At 25.9% G+C, this 7,598-nt stretch overlaps 1 long non-coding RNA gene across 1 annotated transcript; it reads left to right on the forward strand.

The window, feature by feature from the left end:
• The first annotated feature begins 6 nt into the window (after nucleotides 1-6).
• Nucleotides 7-6,710, forward strand: LOC136796853 (uncharacterized). The gene is made up of 2 exons (XR_010844621.1): nucleotides 7-421; nucleotides 2,614-6,710. It is a non-coding gene; the product is annotated as an uncharacterized lncRNA (long non-coding RNA).
• The last annotated feature ends 888 nt before the right edge of the window (nucleotides 6,711-7,598 follow it).

The raw sequence follows: 7,598 nt of genomic DNA on the forward strand, positions 1-7,598 counted from the left end.
TGAAGTTCTGGAATAGCAAATAATTTATCATTAAACAAAGTATAAATAATAATTATTTTTTTAAAAATTAGTAGCTATTAGTTAGATGATAATCATATATAAAAGTGTATATTATTAATAGTAGTCGAGGCTAGTTTATTATAGACCAAAGAGTTGTATGAATAAATTAGTAATAATCATTATTTTCTAATTCTCCTTTTTTAAACTATGACTGTTCTGTTATAATTAAAGATAATATGACTTTAAATTTGTCATCTTGATTAAATTATACAGTATTGAGTAAGTTTGAATTGATTGAAATGAACAGTAAATTCAATGTTTGTTTCAATAGGAAATATTTTTGCCATTATAAACTTACAAGAGAGAGATGAGGCTTGAGGAATACTCTGTTGTTAGGGGACAAGGTAGTCAAAATCAAAAGGTAAGTAAATTAATCCATTCTCTGAATGAACCTTCCTTTTAATTTTGATGAGAATTATTTATTTATATATTTCCAATTAGAATTTCAGCATTTATTTATTTTGTCATTTCCCATTTCTCACTATTCACAATGAAACAATTTGAATAATTATTTCAGCACACAATTACTATTTGTGTGGGTTTTAAAAACCCATTTATGACACTTCTGTAACTAGGATCATAAAAAGAATTGATATAATATAATGCATTTTTTTACCCCTTTTAGATTGATATTAAATATTTTATTATTATTTGAAATTGATGATTGATATATTGATGATTCTATTGTTGATATCATACAAATATATATAGTTGCTATATATATATATATATATATCACATACATTTGTACTTATGTTCTTATTATTCAACAAGTGATATTTTCAAAATATGGCCATGTAAAATGCAAAGCCACTTAGTTACAGGAGTGCAATTGTACATTTTCGATGTCTGGTACTCCGAAACATATTGTTATTGGTTTTATTTCATGTATATTGAAGTTGGTGGAAAACTAAATTAAACGGGAAAAATGTATATATTATTATATGAATTCAAGAACTTACTCTCTCAATAATATTTGTTATTACTTTATTAATACCAATGTGGATCTTTGATGTTTCAAAGTTAGACACTTTTATTTGGACGATATTCTATTCTAAATTTTCAAACAAAAGGAATAGTGTTCAACCCTACTTCGACCCATGGACATTTACAACAAAAAATATACTAATATTATGATGCAGTTTTTAGTTTTTAATTATACTGATGGTAGATGTCAAAAAATAAGGCAAACAAAGAGGTTATATGAAAAGGGGTGCTGAATATCATTATCCTATCCCCTTCCATTAGTTCTTCACTGGTAGAAGTTAGGGTGGTCTAAAAGCTGTTTACATTTAAAAAAGAAAAAAAATAGAAAATTTATTAAGACCTTTTCTCAAAGTTGCACTTGGTCCACTCCCCCTGACTAAGAAACTTTTAAATTATTTTATATTTATTGAACTGGACCCACTTTCTGATTATACCTTTCTAAACTGTTTGCTCTTAATAAAGTAATAACAAACATTACTTGAAAAATTAGTTATTTAAAGCAACCCCCTTGGAAATGGCAAGAAATATACTTTTAAAATATTTGTATATTCAAATATAAAGAATGAGTAATATTGATGATAGTATTAAGAAGGTGTTGTTGGAATATTTTAAGGATATCGCTCTTGCTTGACAGACTTATTTTTATCATATTACTATAAATATTCTAATAATTTATTTCATTTTTATTTTTATGATTACTCATATTTGTAAAAGTTATTTTTAATCAGTAAGTTGTTTAATTTTTATATAAACATCACACAGATATAAATAGTTTTTTATCCTAGTCTCATTATTTAACTGTTTTGGGGAATATTTTTTGTTTCTCCAAGTGTGATTAAGTTTTCATTGCGTGATTATAAAATTATTTTGAAGAACATTTCATTCTCTTTTCTATATTACAATATGATAATGTAATTTCATGTAACTAACACGCCTCCCCTTTTACATTGGAAAACTCAATCTTTATTACAATTTAATTTTTATTTCAGTTAGTTGATTAAAGTTAATTTTTTTAGTTATATATCCTTTTATTAAACTCCAGAATTATGAATATATAAGTGTGTTTGTGTACATACACCATACATATACAAATATGTATGTATAAAATATTTTTTATTTATTTTTATGATATGCATACAATTTTTTATGTAGTTAAGTTGCTATGTACAATATTGTTTAAGTTTATCATTTCTATTGTAGCAATTTAATGATGAAGCAGTAGAATTAATTACAATAGAAGTATTTATTAAATTTGTGTCTTTTTAATAATTTTATGAATAAGTGTTATTTATTAGTTTTGTTTCACTTCTGAGTATGTTTTATTAAAAATGGAGGTTTCACCATTCATTTGGGCTCATCAAAATTTTTTAATCATGGACATTATGTTTATTAATGATTATTTGTTCCTATCACATACAAATTATGAATGGCTGCTACAACATTTATTTAGTTGGCAATAAGGATCAGCCATTTATACATTTATCTCATATTATTGTTTTTTAGTCACTTTTATTATTTTATTTATTAATTTACCATGACATAAATGTACTATTTTTTTTTTTTTAGATTATTTTTGCTGAGAATTATCTTTTTTAATCCTTTTTTTATTGTGTGTATTGGTTGAAAATTGAGACAAAAAATTTATCTCTAATTATTTTTATATGACTCATTTAATATCTGTCACATTTAAGTTTTAATTTCCTAAATTCATTTGCAATAAAATTGATTAATTGATTTTATCTGTTTTTACAAATGTGTTAAACTACCATATTTTCAATTATCTCTCTTAACTATTCTCATTTCTAAATTTTTATAAACTATAATTGACTACTTAAATTGTGCAATATACAAGTTATTCATTTCAATTAGAATATTTAATTAAGATAAATTCATTTATGCTTTTCATATTTTGTGTTTATTATATTTTATCAAAAGCATATTAATAAATTATTTTAATCGAAATTATTTTCATATTTTAAAGATAAATTCTATTATGATACGTATAAGGAGTATTAGTCACATTTATTTTATATTTTTTTTTTTACAATTTAGTTCATGTCTTCCAGAAAATAGATGAATACTGAATGTTTGTATGCTGAACTATTTAAAAAAAGTAGTGATCACTCACTTGTAATATTTCAACTCAGACTGAGATGATAGGCATAAACTCAAGAAAATATGAATTATATTCCTTATACTTATCACAATAGTTACTTTATTGACTAAAAAGTAGCAATATATGAAAAAGAAAGATATCAAAAATTATCATATACTATTAACTAAATAGAATAATTGGTACTAATACCAATGCAGTATTCCAACATTGCGGGTGGGTGTGTACTCACTTATAAACAATGAAACCAGTCGACCATTGTTGTCAGCTATAGCCTGACACCATAAAGTTATTTATATTTATGCAAATGCAGGCCTCAATATAAACAGAAATTTATTCATTGGAGGTTTCTTTATCTATCGAGGAAGTAAAAAAAGAACCATGATCAAATTAAAGTAGTAATAATAATAGTGTAGGTTATACCCACAACAATAAAGCGTTTTGTGTCAGTGAGTTCACACCCACCCCCATGCTGGAGTTGTGCTTGGGATCCAAATAATCTTATCCCTATATGCGGCGTATCTAAAAATAACATTAATATCATAGATCTTGGTTATCATCCTTTCTGGTTTATAGGACTCTTTAATATTTCATCAATTTTAATTAATAACTACTACTTGAGGGCCTCTTCATAATTATTATAACAATACATTATCAATTTTAGAATATCTAAACAATGTGACCTATGAAAAATGGACCAATTGTTGATCCATTCTGAAAATGACCATTTTATCTTACATGTTTTTAACTGTATAAGAGGTTAAGATACTCTTCATGCTAATAATATTTTTTTTTATATTAAGAATACTGCTAAATAATTTATTTACAGATTACCTTATTTTCATTGTTAAATGCAGATCATTTTCTTGAATTTATCTACAGTCAACTATACTTCTTAATAATAATAATAATAATCTTGTGTTGGTAAGTCACAGTTATTATTGTCAATTAGTGTCCATGAAAGCTAATGCATGAGTAATTGATTAAAAAAAAAGTGATAATCAGAAACTTTATTGCCATTAAGACTAGTTTATGTCTAAGACTAAGCTGTTGAGACTGTTTTACCCTGTTCCCTGAAAATGTTTAGAAGACATGAGACTGAATTACAATTTTATAGGTAATTAAAAAGTTATTTTGTTTCTTAGGGGGTTATTAATCTTAATTATATAGATTATAACTTTCTGTATTGGCATCATATTTATGTTTGCTAATCTTTCTTTTTTTACTGAAACATATTGGTAAAAATTTAAATTCTTCTATATTTATTTATTTATTTTGTGATTGGTCCCCGTAAGAAATACAGAGGTGGTTATCTACATGTAACTCATGTAAAGGGGGGATGGAGGATCAAGTTTTTATTCCATGGGACCGTCTTGAAATAAAAGTCAACCCTTCCAGTCTGGATTCAAACCAGCACCGCTGTAATTGCAAAGTTGTTAAGGTGGCATTTAAACTCCCTCAGCTATAAACGGCCTCATGTCCAACTAACTAAGCCAATTATGTTTCTCTAGTGCTAAAGTTTTATAGGCCAGAATTAGAACCTATGATGTTATTTCTGTAGGAAAATTTAGCCTCCAAAGTCAGGCTGATTAGGTGAGATTAAACCTATTATTTACTTAATTGTTTTTATTTGATATCTCAAACATATTATAAATTCTGACTATAAAGGAATGAGACAGGCCTATATGATATAGTATTTGTATCAAATCAGATTTTTGGAATATTTTTATTTAAATAAATGAATGTAAATAATTTATAAAAAGTAGTTTTTAATTATAGAAGTTGTGTATATATAAACAAAAAAAATTGCTCTCGTCCTCGTTTGATATTTTTCATGTCTGAAGGATTCTATCAGAAATTTAATTTTCAATTCTTAGTATGATATAATATGTATTTGCCATTTAGTTTACATAATAGTTTTACAGAAAAAAATTATTAACATAAACAAAATTACATATATATTTTTTTAAACTAAGAAAATAATCATATTAAAACATCAACAAAGTCATATTAAAATGTCCAATGACATAAATATCTTATGATCAATCAAGATTTTATAATATTTATGTGTTATAAATAAAGAATTTATAAATTTTAAAGTTTTTTATTTTTTTGTTATTTAATTAAGCTTTCAGTTTGAGATTAAAAAGTAGTAATGTTTTGCAATTATGTCTTGTAATGGGTTATCCTAATATACCTTGATACCCTTTGACTCAGATTGATATGGTGAAAAGATGATACTTTCCACAGGAATAGCCAAGTGAGATTTATCCTCAACAATTGGTCCATTTAATTTTAGTATATGTTTTTCTATATGACTCAAAATCTTTTCATCCCTTTTTTAATCCTTATAGCATATTCTTATAAAGTTTTGTTATAGTATTTTTTTTTTTTTTAATTTCTTTATTTTAATAATGCCTTCTGAACAAAAAAATACATTTTCAGTTTTAAAAAATGTATTATTTTGTGATAAAAAATAAAGATTACAATCAAATGTACTATATTTTATCAATTATATTATCAACATTATATGCTATTTGAGAGCATTAAGTTTTTGTCCTAATTATTTCTTTAAAATACCTTATTTAAATTATTAAATCTTGATGATGAAAATAATTCCTATTTAACTTTTGTTTTTTATATTTTGTTATTAAAACATTAGTTACTCTGCTAATCTGTGTGCTACCATCCAGAGACCTAATCTCATGCTGTTGTTTATTATTAACTGATTAATCTCGTATTGTTTTATGTGCTTAATAAAATTGTCCAAAAGTTATTCTTTATTTAAAATATCAAGAAAGATTGATGTATAGGAATTGTTTTTAACTTATTTGATCAATTAAATTTCAATAGATATTATTTTAAAATCACTATTGGTGCATTTAATAATACTTAAATTTGTCTGGTAAATAAGCTTCCGGATGGGTTTTATAGAATGGCCGTTCACATATTAAGATAGAACTTAACATTTATATGGAAAAATGGTCATAAATATTTTTTTGTAATATTTTGATTAATGTTATTGATGAAGTATTGTTGAGTGTTGGCTAACAAGTAGAAATAGCTATTGGTCAAATATTTAACTTTAATATTGATAAAAATACAGACAATCTTAAAATAATTGTTTCTTACTACCATTAAGTTTTGTTTGTGGAAAATATTGCTTCATGTTCCTATTCTTACTTTTATTAAAATATTATTTATTAGCTATTAAATTGTATATTTTATATTTATGTGGTGATGTATATATGTGTATATCTTTGTACTGTAAATAGTAAATATGGCAATAAAACTTAATAGTTTTGTAATGTACAAATTAGTGAGTAATTGAGCCTGTATATATTCAATAAGTGCTAAATAGAACCAATGACCTTGACCTAAGTGTTTATTAAATGACTGGCTTCTGTAAGTTTCTTATATGTCTATGATGGTATGAAAGCTTGTGCCTATCCACTCAAGGATTTTAAACAATAGAGGCCAAAAAATAATCCAAGTCAGTATTTTGTCATACAAAATAAACTAGATACCTTTTTGTTTCTTTTTATCAAAACATACCTTTCTAAATATTTATCATCCTGGAATAAATACTGTATATCTTTATAGTCTATTGATTTTTATTTTTGGATAATCTTATTCTGAAAAGAATCTTATGTTTTATACAATAATTTAATCCAAAAAATAAAACCAAATAGGAAATGTTTCACCCTTTTACAATTCTATTGGTCCTAAGGGACATAGTGATACTAGAACCAAACCTACAGCTGGAGTAAGATTCCCTATAGGGCATCTATTAAGTCCTAGAGAGTTAATGTAGGTTTGGTCCTTCAGAAGCTACTGGACAAATATTGCATAATTTATGCTGAAGTTTGGAAAGCTGTTAAAAAAAAAATATTCAAGGCAGAAAATTCAATTTTGTTGTAAAAAAAAAAACTTGCAAATTTAGTTTTTCTTAAGCATTGAAATTACAATTTTTGTCAAACTCTTATTTTAACAGATATTGGTCAAAAACCACAACAAAATAAGTTTGCAGGGTAAAATGTCAGATATCAATCACAAAATCATCCTAGCCATATTACAACAATAACTCTACTGGAAATTTTTAAGTACATATTGAATATTGAATCTTTGTGAAATAGTTGGCTTCATTGAACAGCCTAAGAAAACTTTTTTTTTTTCCCCTACGCCACAGGAAGTGGGCTATCACGCCATTTTCCTTCTCGCAGCCCAATACAATTTTATTCGTCCTCTTAGTTCGTCCTATTCGTCCTCGTAGTCGCTCAACATCCACCAGACCAACACACGCCAAAAGATGGTCCCCCATGTTGCATAGAGGACATTTCGGGGAATCTACGATGCCAATTCGATGGAGGTGTTTTTGGAGCAGATCATGTCCTGTCACTAGCCGAAAACAGGCCACTCTCTCAGCTCTGCTAAGATT

This window comes from Halyomorpha halys, unplaced genomic scaffold, assembly GCF_000696795.3.
Source record: "Halyomorpha halys isolate HHAL.00 unplaced genomic scaffold, Hhal_1.1 Scaffold505.1, whole genome shotgun sequence".
Classification (NCBI taxonomy): Eukaryota; Metazoa; Arthropoda; class Insecta; order Hemiptera; family Pentatomidae; genus Halyomorpha; species Halyomorpha halys.